The sequence below is a fragment of the Urocitellus parryii genome, chromosome 6 (assembly GCF_045843805.1).
Source record: "Urocitellus parryii isolate mUroPar1 chromosome 6, mUroPar1.hap1, whole genome shotgun sequence".
NCBI lineage: Eukaryota > Metazoa > Chordata > Mammalia > Rodentia > Sciuridae > Urocitellus > Urocitellus parryii.
In genome coordinates, this window is record NC_135536.1 from 152457090 (window position 1) to 152468446 (window position 11357).

An 11357-nucleotide genomic window follows, 5' to 3' on the forward strand; every position below is an offset into this window, starting at 1 on the left:
CCAAGATGCATCTGATACCCCTCTGGCACTAAATATAAATGTGATACATACATGTTCATCTCTGTCTTTAATAAGTTCCCTCAGAACTCATGTAGAAGTTTAATTGACATTATAACAGTCTTAAGAGATGAGACCTTCCCAAGGTGATTAGATGGTGAGGTCTCTCCCTCCATGAATACATTAATGTCCTTATCACTGCAGCAGATTAGTTTTGCAGGAGTGGTTTTGTTATAAAAGGAAGTTCTCTCTCTCTCTCTCTCTCTCTCTCTCTCTCTCTCTCTCTCTCTCTCTCTCTTATGGTTGCCAACACTTCTTCCATGTTAGGACCCAGCAGAGGCCCTCACAAGATGTGGTACCTCAATCTCGGACTCCCCAGACTTTAGAACTGTGAACCAAATAAACTTCTATTGTCTACAACATACCCACTCTGTGATATTCTGTTACCACAATAGAAAATGGACCAAGACATTACTTAGCCTGAGTTGTAACCAAGTTGGACTGAAATGTGGGTGAACTGGGGACCCTCTGCTTTTGACTGGCATTTGAAGTCACGTGGAACTTGCGTTTTAAGTTGGTGGTGTCTTAGACCAACTCTGAGTCGTGTCAGGCTTAAATTGAATCATTGTACACCGAGCTGGTACCCACAGAGAATTGGAGAATTGCTTGGTGTAGACAACCTACATATTGAGTGTCAGAAGTGCTATGTGGGTTTAAAAAAAAAAAACAGATCCTAGTAGTAATTGGCTTCTACGTTTTTTTTTTTTCTCTTTCCTTCTCCAAAAAAGAAGGTGAACGAGAAATCTTCAATCTCAATTCAGCACATTTTTTCCCATTTTCTGTATTTCCTTTCTGGAAGGATCCATACCTCCATTCATTCAGCCACTTCATTTTCTTCTCTGCTGAGCAATCCCATCTCCTCATCTTCAAAGTTCCTCTACATCCAAGGAAGGTGCCTATCTATATGAGGCCCTTATGAACAGATAGCACAAAAACACTCCAACAAGGAGAATGTGGTCTCTAAATTCTTTATATTCTCCCAGGGACATGTATTGCAATTCTCACCTGACTCTTTACAGGCCTCAGAACTGAATCCCAAATATTTCCCTTTTCTTGTCAATTAATTGGTAGTAGTACTCAGATCTATTTACTATCATTGAAGCTTACTAGGACCTGTGTATTATATCTCTTTTAATCATTCACATCCCCACGGAGGGTATAATGAGTAGCCCCGTTAACTCATAAAGGGGTCAAGCAAATGCCTACTTTATTTATGGAAGCATCGATTCTTGACTCATTGCCTGTTCTCACCCTACTGCTAAATATACCTCAATCTAACAGACATACATCTGTAGATCACAACTTGGAATGTGTATTTGTTTTTGTGGATATCCATTTCTACTACGGAAGATAAATCAGGATGTAGTTTCTAAGATCTGGGGAAACTGGTTAAGATATGTTAAATATAAATAATGAGCAAGCTAATATATTAAGAGACATAGGCAGAATACATGAAGATTAAGTGGAAAGCAGAGTACCTCTAGGTTGGATGTACGATGTGATGAAAAACCCCAAGATACATCTGATACCCCTCTGGCACTAAATATAAATGTGGTACATGAAGCTGGAATATTCAGAAGACCTTAATTGAGCTATCCTCTGGTGACACCACTCTGGCCCCATGTATCCTCTTCCTGAGAAATGCAAATCAACTGTCTGTGCAGGAGGCTTATCAAGGGGGACTCTGCGCACAGGCAGACTTGCTTGCATCTGTCCTATAAATGAATCAAAGTATACAACAGCCTTCCCTTATCTACAGCTTCACTTTCACTGGTTTAAGTTACCCATACCATGGCCTGAAAATATTAAATGGAAAATTCCAGAAATAAATAATTCATAACTTAAATAATTTTATTAGAATATTTTGTTGTAATTATCATTTTATTACTGTTGCTCATCTCTTACTGTGTCTAATTTATAAATTAAACTTTATTCTGGTTACTTCTTTATAGAGAAAAGAATATATGGTACTATCCACAATTCAGACACCCACAGATAAGGGGACTTCTAAAAAGCACTTCTGGCTACTGGACCACTTGGCTCAAAACCCCATCATGCTCCCCATTACCCCATCATCATCAGAGAGCAGATGCAACAGAGGAAGGGGATGCAACCCAGGCTCCAGGCAGTGTCATCTGTCCACCTCTACCCTGCTTGCCTAAGCTGTAAGCTATTAACCTGCCCCATCTCATTGTCTGGCTTCTTGCTTGATGGTTAATACTGCTCTGATAAAGCTGAGATTCAAGCAGCTAGCTCTGGCAGTAAGTCTTTTTATCCCCTGATCTCAGGATAGCTTTCCTGGAGCTTACCCAAAGGCAACTCAGAACCTCTTACACAGCTATACTACAGACCCACCTCTGAACCAAGCTCTTGGTCAAGTTCTGGGTGCTGGCCTTTGTGCCAACTGCCCTGGTCCACACGTGGTATTTGTATCTCTGACGAGGACTTGAGCTTATTGGTTGCTGTCCCCAACTGCTCTCTGCCACCAGCACACTCAGTTTATGTACCTGCTTCAGGTCAAGAGTCAGTTGGGGCCTAGGCTTCAGGGATCTTCTACCCTGTGACTCCACTTCCCAGACAGAGGAGCACCCCTGCAGCCCCTTTGTGAGGTCAGCCAGTCCCTGTGTGGCTGCTCAAGTGAGGGCCCCTCTGAGCAGGGGTCCCTGCAGCCCCAAGAGGCCACAGCCTTCTTCAGAAGCACCTCAGTCCTCATTCCATACCTGATATTGTTCTGTTTCTGGGCTCTGGGCTGAACCAGCTCAAAGTGGTTCCATGGCCATTTCTCTCAGGTCCCCTCTATATGACCCCATGGATTAGGAGCAGGACAAGGAACCAAAGAGCCAGGCTCAGGGGCTTTGGGATGGAGAAGCCCTAGGGGAGGGGAGGCCAAGGATGATACCTGGGCTAGGAACTAGAGTGCTAACCACTGGCAGGAACTGTCACCAGAAATACATGGCCAGCACCAGCTGGCAAATGGTCATGCTGACCTGAAACACCTTGGGGTGAATGAGTGGACAAATGGCTGAATGTAAGAGCCAGCATAGATCCTGGTGACCTGTCAGCCACATCTTCTCCAGAGTTTTTAAATCTGTCCCAGGTAAGCATTCCTAATTTTGCTTACCTCCCCTTGGCTAGCACTTCCTCTCATGATTGTGATCTGGGATTCTAACACCTGTCTGCCCAAGCCAGGCTCCACTGAGAAGCAGAGCTCACCCCACTCTGCACTGAGGTCCACCATGGTGACAGTGAGGGAGCACCCAAGAACTCAGAAACTTGGACATTAACATTTCTCTTTTAAAGATGAAATACAGATCAGCACAAAGCAAATCGTATCTGAGATAAAATCCCAAATAGAAAGTCAGACCTGAGAATCATCCTGTCAAAGGTTAAAATGTTTGAAACAAATTGCATTTTTTAAACTAGGTAGCCCTTTCTAAACAAGTACAAAAATGTAGAAACCAAGGGACAATAATAATAAATTCAGTCACACATTGTGCATCAGCAAACACACACACACACACACACACACACACACACACACACACACACACACATGCACACACCCCATAAAGTCAAGAGATGAAAGAGATACAGCATAAGGTCTTTGAAACATATTTGGCAAAAGGCTAAATTCCCTTCAAAATCTTTTTAAAATAATTTTTTAAAAAACTCTTTAAAATCCAAAAGAAAAAAAATTTTTCTTAATTTTCTTGGCTTAATTTGAGCAGATAACACACCCCAAAAGAATCTCTATTTCCCTTCTTGGCCACACATCAATTAAAGATAATTGGCCTGTGGTAAGTAAGACCTTTCCAACTGCCCCCATTGATCTACCTCAATTGTTCTACCATCAAGTAGGAACCTGATGTCTTGCATCCAAAACAGAACACAAAGGTCCAGAGGAAGTAGCACAACAAAGAACAGAGAGACACACACATCCTTCACTGTGAATCCTACAGATCTGGACAGGAAACCATGCATTGTAGCCCCATGCCTCCTCCTGCGTATGGCAGTCCTGGTAAAAAGCAAAGGTGGTAGGTGGTGTTTGCTGACTTCTGTGTGGAGTGTGAACCCCAGCCTGAAGGGGGATGAGAACAGTTATCAGCTCCCTCAGGGAAGAGCAGGACCCTAGCAGAGGTCCTTTTGCCTCCTCCCATAAGTGGGGATAATAGAGAGCTCTCCTTATTCTCTCGGCAAAGCTGAACTCCCTCTCACGTCACAAATACACTCTACTCTGTGGAGTCATAAGGAGCAATAGATACTTATTGTTCTAGCTACCATTGTCATATAAGAAGCATTTTATTTTGCTCATGATTATAGGAATTATAAAGATTTAGGAAGGACCCAGCTAAGTGGTCCTCACTGAGGGTGTCTCATGAGGCCCAGTCAAGAAGTGGCCAAGTCTGTCCCATAGTATGGGGATTTGAAATAACTTTATTAAAATATAATTCATATACCATATGATTCATCCTCTGAAGCACATGATTCAATGACTTTAGTATATTCACAGAATTTTATATCCAAACCACAATCAATGTTAGAACATTTTCACTACCTTAAAAAAAAAATAAACCCCACACTCCTTAGCCATCCCCTCTCTGTTTTCCTATTCCCTTCTAACCCTAGGAAACCACAGATCTATTTTCTTTCTCTATAGATATGCCCATTCTGGTCACTTCCTGTAAATGAAATCATGCTATACATGAACCTCAGTGTTTATATTTTTTTATTTATTATTTTTTCATATTTCATCCATGTTGTGGCCTCTGTTGCTACTTTCTTTTCATTGCCAAATAATAGTCCTTTGCATGGATATCACACATTTTATTATCTATTTATCAGTTGATGAGCATTTGTGATATTTCTACTTTTGATTATATGACTAATATTGCTCTGATCATTCTTTTTTGAAAATGTAATACTTTTTAAATTTTTTATTAATGCACTATAGTTATACATAATTTGGGTTCATTTGACATAATTATACAAGCATGGAATTTAATTTGCTCATTCTTATTCAAGCTTTTGTGTGGACATGTTTTTATTTCTCTTGGGCATGTATTTAGAAGTAGAATTACTGGATCACATGATCAGTGTGCTTAACTCTTTGAGGAACTGCCAGAAGTTTCCCCAGAGTGGTGACACCATTTACATCCCCACCAGCAATGTAGGTGTGTCCAATTCTCTACATCTTTGCCAAGATTTGTTATCCATCTTGTTGATTATAGCCATCATAGAGGGTGGGAAGTGAAACAAATGGCAAGGGTTTGACAAATGTGTCTCTGGAATTTTTAATTTCAATCTCAAAGAGGTCTTATAATTTTTTAAAAGACAGAACATCCAATAGAAAACTTGGGGAAGAGTCATAAACACAAAAGTTACAGAAAAAAGAGAATATTTTCAATCTCTACAATGAAGGTTCAAATTAATCAACAAAATAGTGTCATTATTTACCTATACATTGGGAGAAAAATTAAACATGACAAGACTGGACTAATTGAAATGACAAAGCCAAACTGATAAATCACCTTCATGCACCGTGGCAGAGTGGAGATCCAAGAGTCTTTGTTAATAGCCATTGATTTAACAATCTCTGTTAAACATTTAGAGGTTACATATTCATCAATGCAGTCTTGCGCTTAGGACTTGGTCCCAAGAAAATATTTGTCTTCCTGCACAAAATTGTAGAAAAAAAAATACTCACTACAAAACAGTTTCTAATAGTTAAAAAAAAGAAGAAAGAAAATAATCTAACTATCAATAGTAGACTACTAAATAAAATGCATAGTATGAAATGGAATCTTCAAAAAAAATCAATCAAAATGCATGCATGTAGTGAAAGAGATCTATCATGTTTATAAAAAGGTTGTAAAACACTAAGCAAAGAAGAATCTGGATATGTTAAGAATAATGATTTGTTTAGCTCAAAGGAAAGGAAATCTGGTTATTTTGAACCATTTACAGACTGTACCTGAGGGATAGGATACAATGTGATTTCACTTTTGAAGTTAATTATTTCCATAATGTTGGCTCTCTTCCTAAACATAATTTTACTTAATAGGTCAATTTTCAATGTAAAAAGTAAATATAGGTAGGCCATAAAATGATGAAAAACAAGTCCTCACCATGCTCCTTACCTCCCAGTTCCATTTCCTGGGATGCATAAAGGATATTGTGACTCCTGGATATGAACTGTGAGGGGGCAATTCACCACTTCCCCTTTATTCTTCCCTCTTCCTCTCACTGTTTCCATAAATGGATAGTAGAATGGATGGATGGAGATGCATAGACAGATACATAGATGGTCTACCAGCTACTATTATGTTTAAAATGTAATCAAACCTCTTCTTTTGACTAATCAACTCCCAGGAGCCCCTTTGGAAACTTTCTCTGCAGGAGAAGGAAGAGTGTTGGTAATCCTGCCTTTGCATCATCGTCTCCTGTCAATTATCCTCATTTTTCCCCTTCTCATAACTGAGTTTGCCCATCACATAACCTAACACATTGAAAATTTTAAAAAGCAGATGCTTAAACAAGAGGCATAGTCAGATTTCTCATTTTTAAGTAAGATTCTTTGTGTGATGGTAGGTTATCACTTTAGTCATGGTGGATTTGGGCAACATGGTGGAGTTGGGAATAAACAGAAAGAGGAAAGGTGAATTAGTTCAGAGCTCTGAAACTGGTTGAAATAATACATCCTGGTGGAAGGAGACCCTCATCATTATTCAAAATACATGTATGAAGATGTGAATTTGGTGTCAACCTACCTTATATACAGAGATATGATAAATTGTGGTACGAAGGTGTATTAAGAATTGTAATGCAAAAATAATATTAATAATAATAATAGAGCTCATGTAAAAAGTAAATAAATAAAAATTAAAAACAAAAAGGAGTCAAAGGTGATCCTGGCAAAAGGCGTGGGTGGTGTAGACTGCTGTGGGTAACAGAGAAAAGGCAGGTTTGGGCAGGAAACATGAAAAGTTGGATTTGGAGCAAGTGGAATATCAGGTACCAGTAAGATGCAACCGTTTCAGGTGGTCCTCATCCTACTTGCCCTTGCCAATCCATATCCAGCCAACTGTCCCATTTTATACTTCATTAACACTTATAAGAAATTATCTTATTTAATTTCTCACTGGTCAGCTGTCTACCTTGCCATTGCCCAATATCATATAGAAAGGACATTTTCCATCTACAATGACTGAATCATGGCCCATGACTGATTAAGTCTAACCCCTGTTCTGAATACATGTGTTATTTGCATTATTTGCCATTATCATCAACAATATAACGATCATTCAGTATACACCTGCCGTACTTACCCAATTTCATGCTTAAGACAATTTTCAAAGAAAGCATCTAGTCAGCAAACATAAAAATGTAACAAGCTGCATCTCCTCTGGCCCTTTGAAGCAAAGTTGCTGGGCTGCTGTGTATAGATACAATGATTGACATATAGGCCATTTCCAGTGAAGTGAGGTAAGAGGAATGCAGGAAAGGAGATGAAGAATAAGAGGGAAAAAATGTAAAGAGGGATGAGGGAATGCAAAGTAGATAACCAGGAACAAAGGTGATTGAGGTAAGACAAAGAAAGGGTCAGGCAAGGCCCACCGAGGACAAAGAAGTAAAGAGCAACCCACCATTGATACCTCCTTCACTCCCCTCCCACATCTGTACTCCTGGGGCTCTGGATGTTCCTCCTCCCTCAGCTGGGGACCTGGAGGCTGGGCTTCACTCTTCCTTCACCTTTCCCCCACTCCCCTGATGAGGAGGGTTTCTTCCCTGAATGATCAGTTCCCAGTTACAGCCCCAAGTCTCCCAAGGTATTTGTCCTTGTCTTTCAAACCAATTTTGAGCATGGGAGCTGGGGCTGAGCTCCATAAGTATCTCTCCGGTGAGCATGCCTCTCTGGCCCCTTCTGCTTTAGGCAGACAAGCTCTCATTTAACTATGATGGGTATATGTGAAGATGCTACTATTGCTGGAGATGCATCCTGTCATCTGGTAATTCTGTCTCCGGTCATATCAGTGCCTCTCTCTATTTTCAGACATTGATATAATTTGGGGTGCATTCAGGTTCAGAACTATTATATCTTCCAAATGAATCATTCTTTATGACATTAAATAGGGATATATTTGTGTGGCAAAGAGGTGTTTTCTGGGATCTTCTGCGTGGCTCACATAGTGAAAAGGGAAAAGGTCCACAGAGAAGGAAAGAATAGCTTTACCTATTCAGGTAACTTGCGTAGGTCCCCTTGTCGAAGCAACCCTTTTGACCAGAATATCCTGGGTTCTCCAGGTGAGCTATAACACAAAATATGAGGCTTTATCTCCCTTCTTCTTTTTTATTTCAATGGTTTCTTTTAATTTTTTATGTGAATACTAGAAAGTTTTTGATTACCTTCATGACTCACATATTGTTTTCATTGGACATTGTTGCTATAAGGAGTTGTTTCCCAGTTCAAAGTTCAATCTGTCTCCTCACAAGACTACAGAACAGAAAAGGTAAATGAAATTTTTTAGTAATTATCATAGTATTTTCTTTTTTCCCATTTTATTGGTACTTTTTAGATATACAGAAAAATAGGAAATATTTTCAACATATTATACATACATGGAGTGCAACTCATTCTAATTAGGATCCCATTCATGTGGTTGTACATGATGTGGAGTTACACTGGTCATGTATTCATATATGAACATCGAAAATGTATGTCCAATTCATTCTGCTATCTTTCCTATTCCCATCTCTCCTCCCTTCCCTTCATTCCTTTTTGTCTGATCTGATGAATTTCTATACTCTGCCTCCCTTCCCTCCTTATTATGGGTGAGCATCCACATATCAGAGAGAACATTTGGCTTTTGGTTTGTGGGTATTGGCTTGTTTAGTATGCTATTCTCTAGCCCCATCCATTTACCAGCAAATGCCATAATTTCATTCTTTTTATGGCTGAGTGATATTCCTTTTTGTATATATACCACATTTTCTTTATCCATTCATCTATTGAAGGGCACTTACGTTGATTCCATAGCTTGGCTATTGTGAATTGAGCTGCTATAAATATTGATGGGGCTTCACCAGTATAGTATACTATTTTAAGACCTTTGGGTATAAACTGAGGAGTGGGATAACTGGTTCAAATGGTGGTTCCATTCCAAGTTTTCTAAAAAAAATCTCCTTACTGCTTTCCATATGGGCTGTATCAATTTGCAGTCCCATCAGCAGTGTTGGAGTGAACATTTTCCCCCACATCCTCACCAACATTTATTGGTACTTGTATTCTTGATAATTGCCATTCTGACTGGAGTGAGATGGAATCCCAGTATAGTTTAATTTGTATTTATTTTCTCTCTTCTAAAGATTAAAAAGATTTCATTGTTTTAGCCCCATTAAATTTTCTAAAACATCCTAGAATGGCATCTTTTTTTAACCCCTGAGACTTATTTTTATCCATCTATTCACATATAATCCTTCTTAGTTATTTTGTTTTAGTTATGTTTTATAAAATTTATATTATTGGGCTTTGGTTCCCCTCATGAAGAAGGAGAAGGAGGAGGAGGAAGAGGAGGAAGAGAAGGAAGAGGAGGAGGAGGAGGAGGAGGAGGAGGAGGAGGAGGAGGAGGAGGAAGAGGAGGAGGAGGAGGAGAAAAAAGAAATTCTCAATCTTTTTGCAGGGAAATTTGATCCATTCACATTTTTGTGATCACTAGTATTTTGTTCTGTCCTCTATACAAGGCTAGTTTATATTCTTTCCTTTTAATCTTTCCTTTTAATCATTATTTCTATTGTTTCTTTTTCTCTTTGCTGATGTTTATGGAGTTGAGGTTCTTTTTCCTTTTCTAGTGACTTGGAAGTTTTTCATTATACTTATCTTTTACTAGTTTAACTCTTGTGCATTATTAAATTTTTAAGGGTGGTGAAATGGGGAGATAATCCTGAATTACTCAGACAGGTCCAATATAAATTGAAAAGTCCTAATAAAGGAAAGAGGATGGTAAGAACGTCAGAGTAAGTGTGCCAGCAGCAGAAGAAAGAGAGAGACTGAGAGACAAGGATGCCACACTGCTGGCTCGGGGATGAAAGACATTGCTCTGTGCTGGACTTTTGACTAGAAAGAGCAAGCATCTGTTAGAGCCAAGAACAAGAGGACCTTTTATAAAATGGCAGACACTACCCTCAAGGTTGTCTCAACACATCAAATTTTGACTTACTGGGCATGATTTGGCTGAGGAGAGTGTGACATCCAATGGGTATTTGAGGTGGGGAAATTTTAATGTGGCAAAGATTATGCTTTGAGAGAGGAGGCACATGGTGGAAGTCAGTATTGTGGTGGGTGTGGGATACGTAGTCATGGCCCTAGTGCCCACGCTTTCAAATTTATATCCATCAGCTGCCCCTCCACTTCTTAATATGAACGATTGAGTCTTTCTCATCAAAACAAGACCTTCAACATCTCTTGCAACCAGATTGCTGTGAGCGAACCCCTCCTTTGAAGAAATTCTGGAGACTCCTCATGCTGCAGGGCCCAGATAAAGTTACTAAAGTAAAATTATTGAGCAGTTTGTTTCTTGCTTTCTCCCCAGTCTCTGTCACTCCCCTCTGACCGCCCCCTGAAGCTCTCTTGCAGCTCTTCTCTATCTGTAGAACGAAGGATCTGCCCAGAGGCAGGGATGCTTCACTGTTTCCCAGATACAGGTCCCCATGAAAGATTGCACTGCTGTAGCCAAAAAGTCTGTCCTAAGGAGCTCCATTGCCCTTAATCTCCTTTAAAAGCATGGGGGAAACAATGTCTTCATCACCCATCACTCATTCTTTTATGGATCCATTATTTACTGACCACTTTCTAAGGCAGACATTGAGCTACAAGGGCAGCTACAGATAGGAAAGGTGTCCAGTCCAGCCAGACTCACTTTGAATATGGACTTAAGACTGTTGGGTTGTAGTTCCCATTTAGAAAAGCTGCCTAATCCTTCCAGCACTCAGCTGTCTCTAAGAAATAGGATTAAGTGGCTTGTGATTCCAGCTAGGAACAGTCAAGCACCACTTAACAATGGTGACACATTCTGAGAAAAGTATCTTTAAGTGATTTCACCATTGTGTAAACACACTAGAGTGTTTTTACACAAGCCTAGAGTGTTTTTACACAAGCCTAGATAGTATAAGTCATTCACTCCACGTGGCCTCTTGCCCCAACCCAGTACTGGGGATTGAATTCAGGAATTCTCTACCACTGAGCTACATTGCCTGCCCTCACTATTTTTTTTATTAAATTAATTATTTGTTATAATTTGTTATAT